Source organism: Haplochromis burtoni, unplaced genomic scaffold (genome assembly GCF_018398535.1).
Source record: "Haplochromis burtoni strain Fernald_Lab_line unplaced genomic scaffold, NCSU_Asbu1 Contig_178, whole genome shotgun sequence".
Taxonomy (NCBI): Eukaryota; Metazoa; Chordata; class Actinopteri; order Cichliformes; family Cichlidae; genus Haplochromis; species Haplochromis burtoni.
In genome coordinates, this window is record NW_024582539.1 from 555,429 (window position 1) to 567,735 (window position 12,307).

The window sequence follows — 12,307 nt, forward strand, 5'->3', positions numbered from 1 at the left end:
TCAATCAATCAATCAATCAATCAATCAATCAATCAATCAATCAATCAATCAATCAATCAATCAATCAATCAATCAATCAATCAATCAATCAATCAATCACTTGTTTGGTTATTTTAGTTTGGTTAATATTAAAATGTGTTTGACGATCTGAAACAAGTGTGACAAATATACAAAAAACTAAGAAATCAGGAAGGGGGGCAAATACTTTTTCACAGCACTGTATATCTCATGCCAACAGCCTGAACAGACTATCAGCATTTACTCAGCATGTTACACTGTGAGTGAGGAGGTTGGATGTTGAATGCAATCAGCTGGATTGCTTTAAAAAGAGGAGAAAAGCACAAAGAGGAAACTGAAAGTCAGCTGGGTTAAGAAGCGACAGACATGGATAGCAAGGGGAGGTGACAGATGTTCACGACATGTTCACACTTTTAAGCCAAACATGTTTATTGACATGTCTTCTTTCAGCGGTATAGTAAGATTTGGTGACACCTTTGATACGGTTGAATAAAATCACTACTATTCGCCTACTGACTAAGACAATAATCAGTTTAGGATTTTTGATGACAAAGTTTAATGTGCCTTCATACAAATATAATAATGTCAAAAATAATCCAGTGTCAGTAACTATTTAACACTCCAACACAGTGGCTGGAGGTATTGCAAGTTAACACTGTTTGCCATCTGCCATAAAACACAGGGTAGGACACTGTTACTACCCAGCTAGCCAGCTCTTTCTCATTCCCAGGGCGTCAAATGCTGGTGTTTTGTCAAAGCTGTGTCTCATGACACAAGCTATCCCTTGGCATCACCTGGCTATGTCTCAGTAGTGAGAGCAGTAAATTGGAGCAGAGTCATCAGTAGGATCTTGCTGCTACGTTGTCACATATAGAAGATTACAAAAAAACAACTTGGCATAACATGCACAGTTATACTATTATAATCAAACAACAATCTAAGGAAGTAATTCCTTGCATTAAAATCTTACCAATGTGTGAGTGAAAATGAATGGAAAAACTTAATGTTTGGCTTGATAAAAACATGCAAAAAACACAAGGCTTCCAAAAGAACCACACTTTACTGGCTGACTTTACTCTGCTGCCACCGTATCACCAACTGTGAACTATATCACACCTCAAAAGAGGAAGATAATCTGCCATGATCTAATATTGGTACTGATGCACTGAAAGCACTGATGCAAAAGGACAGTTTATGTATATAAGTTGCAACACCAAGGGCATTTGACAGAACAGCAGCGTTTGACTCTCTGATTTAGTACATAATAACTAATTTTGGGGAGTTTTGTGATCACAGTTTTTATTTAAATGAAAATGAAAATCAAAAACAAACAAACCAAAAAGTAGCTATAGAAATAGCTAAAAAGCAGCATACTAATTTTAAAGCATTCATCCTCCTTGCACTGGCTGTTTTTCTTAAAAAGCTAGAATATTAACACCAGATTTCCCAGTTTTTGCGAACATCAGTCTTAAGTTTTGATGTCTGGGAGAGCGTGGAACATCACAACATAAAAACTCCAGCTTATCAACCAGAGAGAGAAGCCTCATTTTGCTCTGATGAATAATAAAGCTGCCTGCATGTACAGTGTGGTTAGTATGAGGAATATTAAACATTAGAAGTCTGTCTGTGTGCGTATACACTGAGGCGGAGACAATCTGCAACACAGTCACTATCAGCCTAATCCCTAATGCGACATCTTAGAGCACATTAAATACTGTTACATAATAGAGAAACAGAGCACTCACGTTTTCGTGTTTCTCTGTGTGTTTTCATTTCTGTCTGTCTGTAGCTGTTATGTTCAAGCAGTTGTATACATTCTTATGTATTCTGTCACTGCATCACATGGATATATATATTTATAAAAACGTCAGCGTCTGATAGTTTATATTTTATTTTGAATTTAAATGTCAAATAGCTTTATGTGGGAATGTTATGACATCATCCTAAGAGCCACCCAATTTTGCAGCTTTCTCCCACAGTGCAGAGCATTTTTGCTCATTGTTTTGGTTTTATGGCCACGCATTAAAATAGATTTCGAACCAAAAGTAACAGTTAGATTTGGACTTGACTCTTTCTGTTTAATAAAGGACTTAGTGGTTTGAATTACACATATTATTCCATGTTAATCGAATCGTTCAGATCTAATGTGCAACACTGTTTCTTGTTTGAGTCTTTTTTAACGGTTTTTGTATTTTTTAAACTTAATATTAAAGCCTTCATATGTAAAGTTTGTCTTAATTGTCACAGCTTCTGATAATACTGTTAAAGATTAGACTGCAAAAAAGTTCTAACTTTCAAACAGTGTATGCTGGCAGCACCCACGAGTGAATTCATTCAGCTCATTATTTCCAATGAAAGGAGCAGATTAGTATACCCAGCTGCTTGTACAAAAACAAACACATTGTAGATTGCAGAAACTCAAAATGATTAAAATCTACATTTAAAGTGCTAAAAAATGAAGCTAAAGCTCTTCAAATGTAGGACTCTCCAAAAGCAGGTTAAAAAGCAGAAAAAAAGGTTTTTAAGGGTGGCTATAGCTAATGTCTCAGTTCATGACAACAGTACAGGAGGTGAATTACTATATAGTGTTGAAATTGAATTAGCACCCAAGGTTTAAATTATTAATGCCTGCTTTGAATGTCAGGGGTGCTTACACAGAACTACAGGGTGGGCCATTTATATGGATACACCGTAATAAAATGGGAATGGTTGGTGATATTAAAGTCCTGTTTGTGGCACGTTAGTATATGTGAGGGGGCAAACTCCTCAAGATGGGTGGTGGCCATTTAGACGTCGGCCATCTTGGATACAATTTTTTTTTTTCAACAGGAAGAGGGCCATGTGACACATCAAACTTATTGGTAATGTCACAAGAAAAACAATGGTGTGCTTGGTTTCAACATAACTTTATTCTTTCATGAGTTATTTACAAGTTTCTCTTTGTTCACAGCCATTGACATGTCGAAGAGGTTAACACGTGAGCGGATCGAAATTGTGTTGATATCTGGTGAACACAGTAACTGGATCATTGCAGCAGATTTCAATGCAAGACAACCTACGAGACCACCCATCTCCCATGCTACAGTTAGCAAACTGCTTGCTAAGTTTCGTGAAACTGGTTCAGTGTTGAATTTGCCAAAATGTGGACGCAAGAAAACTGTCACTAATGAAGAAACATCAGTGGCTGTCCTAGCTTCATTCAGCAAGAGCCCACAGCGTAGCACTCGCCGCATGTCACTGGAGACTGGCATTAGTCGAACATCCCTTCGGCGGTATTTGCTACTCACAAATGGCACCCTTACAAACTCCAGCTTCTGCACCATCTCAATGAAAACAAAAATTGGAACAGGACCCTCAGTTCACGCAGAAGATTTTGTTCAGTGATGAGGCAAACTTTTATGTGAATGGTGAAGTTAACAAACAAAACCACCACTATTGGTCTGACACTAACCCACATTGGATGGATCCCTCCAAGACTGTTGGAACAACAAAAGTGATGGTTTGGTGTGGTACAACGATAGTGGGTCCATTCTTCATCAATGGAAATCTCAAGGCCACTGGATATTTGAAATTACTACATGATGATGTGTTTCCCTCTTTATGCACTGAAGCTGGCACGTTCCCTGAGTTTTTCCAGCAAGATGGTGCACCACCACATTATGGGTGCCAGGTCCGAGCATTCCTAGATGAACAGTTTCCTGGAAAGTGGATTGGTCGTCGTGGGCCAGTTGAATGGCCCCCAAGGTCTCCCGATCTGACCCCCTTAGACTTTTATCTTTGGGGTCATCTGAAGGCAATTGTCTATGGTGTGAAGATACGAGATGTGCAGCACCTGAAACTACGGATACTGGATGCCTGTGCTGGCATTTCTCCTGCGGTGTTGCTATCAGTGTCACGGGGTGCCGAGGCAGGCCGTGTGAAAATATAAACGGACCCAAGATGCAGACTGCGTAGTTGTGAGCGAGCTTTAATAACCAAAGGGGTGGAGTACAACACAAAGCAGGGGTGGCGAGAAACAGAATTGAAAATACTCTAAAATGGGAAAAACTAGAACTTAAACAACAGAGAACACAGGGAGATTACACACAGGTGGGGGACACAGCTGGGAGGGATTAACGTGACGAGACTAGGGAGGCGAACTGAAAACACACTAAGACGCAGACCTTCACAATAAAACAGGAACTTACACATGCAAGGACACAGACTAAGAAACGCGGACTAGATAGCAGGAACACACGGGCAGAACAGAGTAAACACTAAACAGAGGAAGAACAGAACCAAAAATCACACTAATAGAAAACACAAAACTCTGGGTCAAAAGGACCCAGGACCATGACAATCAGTGTGTGAAGAGTGGGAGAAGAGGGTTGCATTGACAATCCAACACAATGGGCAGCACATTGAACACATTTTATAAGGGTCAGAAACTTGTAAATAACTCATGAAAGAATAAAGTTACGTTGAAACCAAGCACACCATTGTTTTTCTTGTGACATTACCAATAAGTTTGATGTGTCACATGGCCCTCTTCCTATTGAAAAAACAAAAGTTGTATCCAAGATGGCCGACTTCTAAATGGCCACCATGGTCACCACCCATCTTGAGGAGTTTGCCCCCTCACATATACTAATGTGCCACAAACAGGACTTTAATATCACCAACCATTCCCATTTTATTACGGTGTATCCATATAAATGGCCCACCCTGTATAACCACAGAACTATAACCACTGGTTGCCTTAGCTTAGCTTAGTTTAGCTTAGCGTCACCTCAGATAATCTGAGTCTTGGAACTTGTTTGTGGTGTTTGTGGTCTTATCAAAGCATTTAACAGATAATGAGCCTCAAATTCTTCCAAGGTGGAAGAAGGTGGAGACCAAACTAGAGCTAAAAGATCTCAAGAGAGAAGTAATGTTTAATATTTGCAGAGTATTCATAAAAACCTACAATAAAGCAGCACCTGGAAAGGAAGCGGACCTTCCTGAAAGTGACAGACACTGTTTACACACTATATTTGACCTTATACTATCATTTAGGTTTTCCTGCAGTTATGTCATTTTGTTGTGACTGTTTTTCTTCCATTTTCATTGAAACCAGACCGACCGATCAGATTTTTTCATTTTCTGTTTTCATTTCAAAAAATGAAATCCAGGTACAAATTTGATGTAGGGATATAAAAGCAGGCACTATTTTCTCAAAGTTTAGCTGCTATCAGCTCCTATACTGAACATTTTTTTCAGCTGACCTCAAGAAGCCAAAATCATCCTTTGCAGCACTGAAAGTTTTGTATATTGGCCAGCATGCTTATGTGCTTTCACCATTGGTATGGGAAAGTGAAGCTGGGATGCCGTGAATAGAAAACAGAGGGTCTTTGTTTGCTATATTTGACTGCTGTTTTCTCAATCCATGCTAGTTTCCTAGTATGTTTCCTTCTGACTTCTCTCCCTCATTTCTTGTCTTCATATTTTTTTGTGTGAGTTATTCCCTCTCTTTTCCTTACTTCCTGTTTTATTTTGACAAGTAATTTGCTCACGCATCTTATTGTGTTTTTACTTCCTGCATGTGTGTTTTGTTTTTTGTTGTTGCCTCCTTTATGATTCACCGCCTGCCTTCTTTTTACTTTCCTATTCATTCGTTCCCTATTAGTTCCCTGTCTGTTTATGGTCCCGTCTCCCTGTCTGATGTCAGTTTGCATTCCTGTCCTCTGTGCTCTTCAGTTCCTTATGTTTAACATTTTTTTTTAGACATCACTTCTCTAAAGTATTACTCAGTGCCTTTTCTTTGACATTAAATCTAATTGAAGATGAAAAAAAGTCTTATTGCTCAGACTGCCTGACTTGTGTCTTTTATTTGGTTCCTAGCTTAGACAGATTGTAAACACTCTTGCAGTAAGATTAGGAGTCAGGTGTTGCCAACTGTTGCAAGATTGTGGATCTATGTCACCAAAGGCTTCGTTCATATTTTATACTGATTTTGTTATGATTAAGAATGATATTGGATATATATATTGCTCTAGACCTGTCTGCTTCCAAATGAAGCTGCCTCATTACTTTCAGTCTATCTGCACTGCATATAACGCAGACACAACATCATCATACCCAGTGATAAACAGCTTACAGGGTCTTACTGCAGCACAGTGGGAAACTGTAGATTAAAAAAAGATCTGCCCTGATTGGATTCATCTTTCTACGGCATTAATGATGTGTTTCTTTTTTTAGTTTCTTTTTTTTTTCTGATGAGAACCAGTTGTATCTTGAAGCATCTGTTCCTGCTGAGACAAACCACATTTGACCCCAGAGGAAGGAAGCAGTCAAACACGACAGAGGGGATTTGAAGGGCAAAGCTGCTGGTTCAAATCATAGACTGTTCAGAAACTGTGGCCCAGCTGGGGAATAAGTTCCCACAAGAGGTTCCTTGAGCGGTTACTGAAGTATTGTCGTGTGTGACACAAGATTGGGTTTATTTGTTTGGACTAAACAGACGTGCTTTTAGTTTTATTTGTTATTTTTTATTAATATTTAATGGGGAAAAATGTACTGCCCACACTGGTTGATTGACTTGTTGAGAGCTGGAGAGTAGCCTGAAAATTCTGCTTTGCCATCACTGAGGTAACTGTGACACATGAGATGAGAAGTCATTGATCTCTGTGGGGGAAACTGCACCATCACAGCATCTGAAGACCAAAGGAGTGTAAAATGGAAGGGAAAGACAAACATGATACACGAGGGAGGAGAAAACACTGAGATTAAATGTAATGTAATGATTAAATGTACACTGTAATCAGAAGTTAAAAGTTAATGCTTCCACTTTGATTCTTCTCTGGTTTCCACACCTGGACACTCAATTTAGTTCTCAGGATTGGAACACTTAACCACTTCCTAATCTGTAGGATGAGGATTTAAGGGAAGATCTGAGCTTTGGGTGACTCCCCACAGCGTTGACGTTAATTTGGGAGGGAAGTAACAGTGGCAGATTAAAAATAAGCAGTCAGATAAACATGTGAACCTGCAGTGACACGTCGAGAGGCTGGGGGACTTTGGGAGTCCTGTAGAGTGTCTGAACTCCTGTCTGATCTACACCGCAGGCTGCAGTAAGAGTCCAGTAATAACTGGTACAAAAAGTGATTAGACGCTGCTGTTTAAAGAAGAGTTAATGAGAGTGAGGCATTTTAATTTATAAAAAGTGAATAGGAGCACAAATTGATATAAATGTCTTTAAAACTATGTTTATAGTTTTAAAAGAATTGAGTGAAAACTACAAACTATTTCATGTGAACTGAGGTGGATTTGGCTCTCAGTTTCGATTATCATAATATAATATCAACTGTTTCTAATAATAAATTAATTAAAATGTTCAGCCTTAATCTAGATTCCATTTCTGTTTACCTTTTATTTTACAGTGGATGTGTATCTATAAGAGTGCCATCTATAAAACAAACCATGCCAAATGCTCCAAAAACATACCTTGGGGAGGTATACAGCACCATCTTGTAGCAATCAGAGGTTAATGCAGTTCAACGGTGGAAATCAGAGAGCACAAAGCAACAATTGGCAAAGAATTGAAACCTATATTTTGCTGAAAACAGTACAAACACAACGTTTTAAATGTAGAACTTTTTTACATTTTTTTAAAGTGTATATAATTTACTTTTAAAGCTGATGCCTCCCTCATTAAACATTGGACACGGGTGTGTCACTTAAACACTACCTCTATGCTTGTTAGAGATTATGAAGCAGTGTTTTTCTACTTCTTCTTCAGTGCTATACAAAAGTCTTGAGCTACCCCTCATTTCTTGATATCCTCCAGGCTTTTTTGTAATGTTTAAAGTGCTCTTGAGCTATAGTTTTCCAGTTTTCTGAACTTTTAAAAGATTTTCTTTGGAGTTTCTTTCAGTCCAGTCCTTGGACCATTATCATAAGAATTTTTTTTAAAATTCTTGTTAAACCACTAAACACCAAAACATTCAAGCATTCAAGCATGCGACCCAAGGTATGAACCATACACATAACAGAGAACCAATTTTAAATGATATCTTTGGGCTGCTTGTTACTTGTAGCCTATCACAAAAATCAACTTGTTCCCATATCTTTAGCAAAATCTATGAAAAATGCCAAAGATGACAGTTTCACTGGCATAAAATAGTATTTTTACACCAAAAATGTTAATCACAAAGCACTACTGACATATTTCAGCATGTTTTGCAGCGTGTCGTTGAAGATATCTGGGGAAACGAAGAAGTGGCAGACCTAAAAACAAATATCTACAGCAGGTGAACAGTATTTGACCACACCTTTGTGTTTCAAGGGCAAGATATCTCCGCGCTTCCTGCCCATTGATCCTGCGATAACCTCACCTTTTGTTAATCTTCTCATTCCCTCGCTACTACTTAAGATATTCTACATGCTGGAGTCTTATGTGTTGCATTTGTTTTTGATAAAATGTCTTGCTTTAAGTGGCTTACTAGTTAAGGACTAGTGTAGCACTTGACCTTTTTTTAAAAAAACCACAAATCTGTGCTGATGCCGAATGTGTAGAATGTCTTTGACATCAAAAAGACATCTGGGTGGAAACCTGTGTTCATGTAATCTTCACTTCTATCTTCACTTAATCCTAAAATGAGCTCAGGCCCAGAGAAGGCAGCATTGTTTCTGGATCTTGTGTACATATGTATATTTTCTTTGCATGCTACAATTTTCTCTTGCACTGAAGAGTGTACAGAGATTTCTGTGGATTCCCTGAAGTAACGGTCCTTTACTGTTACTTCTGAAACCCAGTCATGTTACTAATTAAACTAATTAGCGGTGAGATGGTCCACCAGTTGGTTTTTCAGCATAGAAGAAGTTTTCCAGTTTTTTTTTTAAATTGCCCCTGGCTTTTTTTTAATGAATTCAAATTCAACCAGACCTCCTATTTTTTAAAATCCATTTTAAACATTTCATATACTGTCTCTACTCCTATTTTAATTAGAAATATTCTAATTATTTATCTGCCATTATTTACTTTTTAAACATTCTATTATTTTATCATAAATACATAGAAACACAACATTTAACCTGTAGTCAGCACAGTTGTGTACTGATCATGCCTCGAACTAATGATGTGTTGAAAGCAAACTGCTGCTAATGAGCAGCCTTCAGCACCACAGAAGGGTGGACAGCTCCCCTTCTCTGGATAAGCAGGATTTCAGAGAAGCTCCGCATAAAACGTTATTATATTTAATAAGTAAAGTGATATAAACATGCAGCAGGTGTGAACAACTGAGAGGTCTCAGAGTATACAAAGCCTGTTGATGTGCAACTGTTTCCTTACTATCATATTTTCTGTTGAGTGATTTGTTATGAGGATAATTTTAATTTTAATTCAAATCTATTTTATTTATATATTTTATTTATATTTATATTATAGGATAGTCTGATCATAAAGAATTATAATAGTGTAGCCTAGAAGTAATCACTCTGAGTGATCAGCATCACTCTGAGACAGGATGTTTCTAATTTTAGAGATATTGTGTCAATGCAAGTAAGCAGTCTTACATATTTGTTTAATGTGCATTGAAGGACATGTCCTGGTCAAAAATGACTCCAAGGTTCCTCAGTGTTACTGGAGGCCAAGGTAATGCCACCCAGAACTGGAATCTAGTTAGATACCATTGTTCTAACATTTTCAGGGCCAAATACACTTACCTCAGTTTTATCTGAATTTAGAAGCAGGAAATTAGAGGCCATCCAGGTCTTTATGTCTTTAAGACATTCCTGCAGTTTAAATAATTGGTGTGTGTTATCTGACTTCATGGATAGCTAGAGTTGGGTATCATCAACATACCCATGAAAATGTATGCTATGCCTCTGAATGATACTGCCTAAGGGAAGCGTGCATAATGTAAACAGAACTGGTTCTAACATGGAGCCCTGTGGAACTACATAATGAACCTTTTTGTGTGAAGAAGACTCCTGTTTACATGAATAAATTGGATTCTATTAGAAAGATGCGATTGAAACAACAGCAGGGCAGAACTTTCAATATCGACAGCGTGCTCTAGACTCTACAATAAGATATATATATATGACAATAAATCACAGATGTGAACTGTTTGGTGCAAGCAATGGAGATGGATCCACAAAGACAATTTCTGTTGTTTTAAGATCATATTCCTAACAATAGGATGATTTCAACAAAATCATGACATTTTCGAAGGCTATTAATAAACATCAGCACCCTTAATAACAGCGTCAGTCTTAGAAAAATACTAAAGGACTGAAAATGGATGGAAAACTGCCATGTTGGAATTAAACATATTCACTGAGAAAAAGCTTTTGTTCTCTGTAGCGTTACTAAAACAGAGATTTAAAAATCCTTTCTGTTAAAAGAGAAAAATGATTTGGGAACCCTTAGTACTAAATTCTTAACATTCATAGAAATATTGTTTTTACTGTTGCAAAGAACTAAAAAAAATTAAACTGTTATTATCTGTCTATAATAGAAGTTACTTTATGAATTACATTTCATTATTTCTTCATATATTAGAAGATACAATAACAGTTACCTTTTGATAACTGTTTAAAGATAAAGGTTGTATTAATCCCAACAGAGTCAAAATTTTCAGCAAAAATAAAAAACATATATATAGTTTTTCTCTACCTGGATTAGCAATAGGCTAAACACTAACATCATTGTCAGGGCCAGCAGGAGTCTGGTGGAGGAAAGCTGTTTAGAAACTTCACTTGATGCCATTAACTCTGTGAATCCTCTAGATGGCAGTGTATGAATGCGGCCACACGTCAATGGTTTCCATACTGGCCTCCTGTGTTATGTTTTTATACCTGCTGGTGTGGTAGGGATTTCTGTTACATACAGAATAACATAGTTTAAACCTATATAAATACATTTTTCTCCATTAACCCCTCATTTATGTTGCAGTTCCAAAAGTTTGGACTGCACACCCACTGTCCAAAAACAATTTCAAAGCAAAACTCCCAACTTTGCATTTTAAAACATTAAAGAACAACAGTGACATTTCCACAGAAGGTCAAGAGCTATGCTAACACTTTGATGCTTTATGATGCTTTTATTACAACATGACATTAGCCTGTTGCTTATGTCCCCCGATGACTAATACATACTAATATATGAGCCACAGATTTTTTCCCTAATTTGTGTGACACTGACCTTTGACCTTGTATGCTATTATCTTTAACCATATGACTTGAGCAGAACTTTCTGAAATCTTTGGCTTCTATAAGCTCTAAAAACTTGATATTTTAAGATATTAATGCAATGTGTGATTTTTTTGTGATGTCATATTGAAAAGATCTAATCAAATACACTGTGTCACTTCTCTGCACAAGTGTTGTGCAGCTGTCTTGATGGCCTTTTGTATGACATATTACGCGATATGGTTCCCTGAATTTTTTCTTCAAGGTCAACTTTGATCTTGGCCATTAACATGAAGGTCAAGGTCAAATGCTTCTTCAGCCTGGGTACTCATGTCGCACAAGGCCAGTATATTGCTGTGAAGTTTGAAGATGATCTATAAAAAACGTTTCTACTAGTTTTCACATTTGGTGTGACCTTGATGTTTCAGCTAAATTAAATCAGCTCGAGCTATTGTTGGTACCTACCGTCACTCAAAGTTTGAAAATGATATCTCAACAACTGTGGACACTAGACTGCTGACAAACAGACAGACAGGCCGATTACTTACTCCCTCCCTTCGGGGGGAGAATAATTGTATAATTATAACAGAATAATGTTTTGTCCTCTTGCTGCGTTCTTGTTTGTTTTATTTGATGTCATCATTGGATCACTGTTTCGTGATTGTTTGACTTGATTGATTTGTTGCTTTTATGAGGCGCTTTGTTTTATGACTTTAGAAACCTTCTGATAATTGCTATGATTCACTTTATAAGACAAACAGTTTTTGTGTACGAGCCACTGTTTTTTTTTTACATAATTGATTAAGAAGTATTTCCTTCTCATCCCTTGAACACGTTTTTGTGTGTGTGTATGTGTGCTTTGCACACACACACACACGCACACTCTCACCCTTGCGCAAACTTTTTTCACCCGCCCTGATTGGTGGCCTCACAGCCACAGAGGGTGGGGAAACCTTGGGATTAATTAGCATACCTGTGCAGTCCGATAAATGCGCCGGCACGCTCACCTGATGCTTCGGAGAGCGTCACACACAGAGAGGAAGAGGGGGACCTTCGTGTGTAGTGTACGGTGCGAGTGAAAGTCACCGTGGAAGCCAAGCTCTCTCACCTCACCGAGAACCCGATCAGGCTCCGCCGT

The 12,307-nt window shown here is 37.9% G+C and overlaps 1 protein-coding gene across 2 annotated transcripts in view; it reads right to left on the reverse strand.

Moving 5' to 3' along the window:
• The window catches only part of zgc:162331 (uncharacterized protein LOC793007 homolog), a 38,177-nt gene extending 25,904 nt beyond the window's left edge, over nucleotides 1–12,273 (reverse strand). The window contains exon 1 of one of the 2 annotated variants that reach the window (XM_005942914.3): nucleotides 12,177–12,273. The gene's annotated coding sequence lies outside the window, so the exon portion shown is untranslated. The remainder of the gene's footprint in view (nucleotides 1–12,176) is intronic. The other variant, XM_005942915.3, reaches the window with a different exon arrangement.
• Nucleotides 12,274–12,307: the final 34 nt, after the last annotated feature.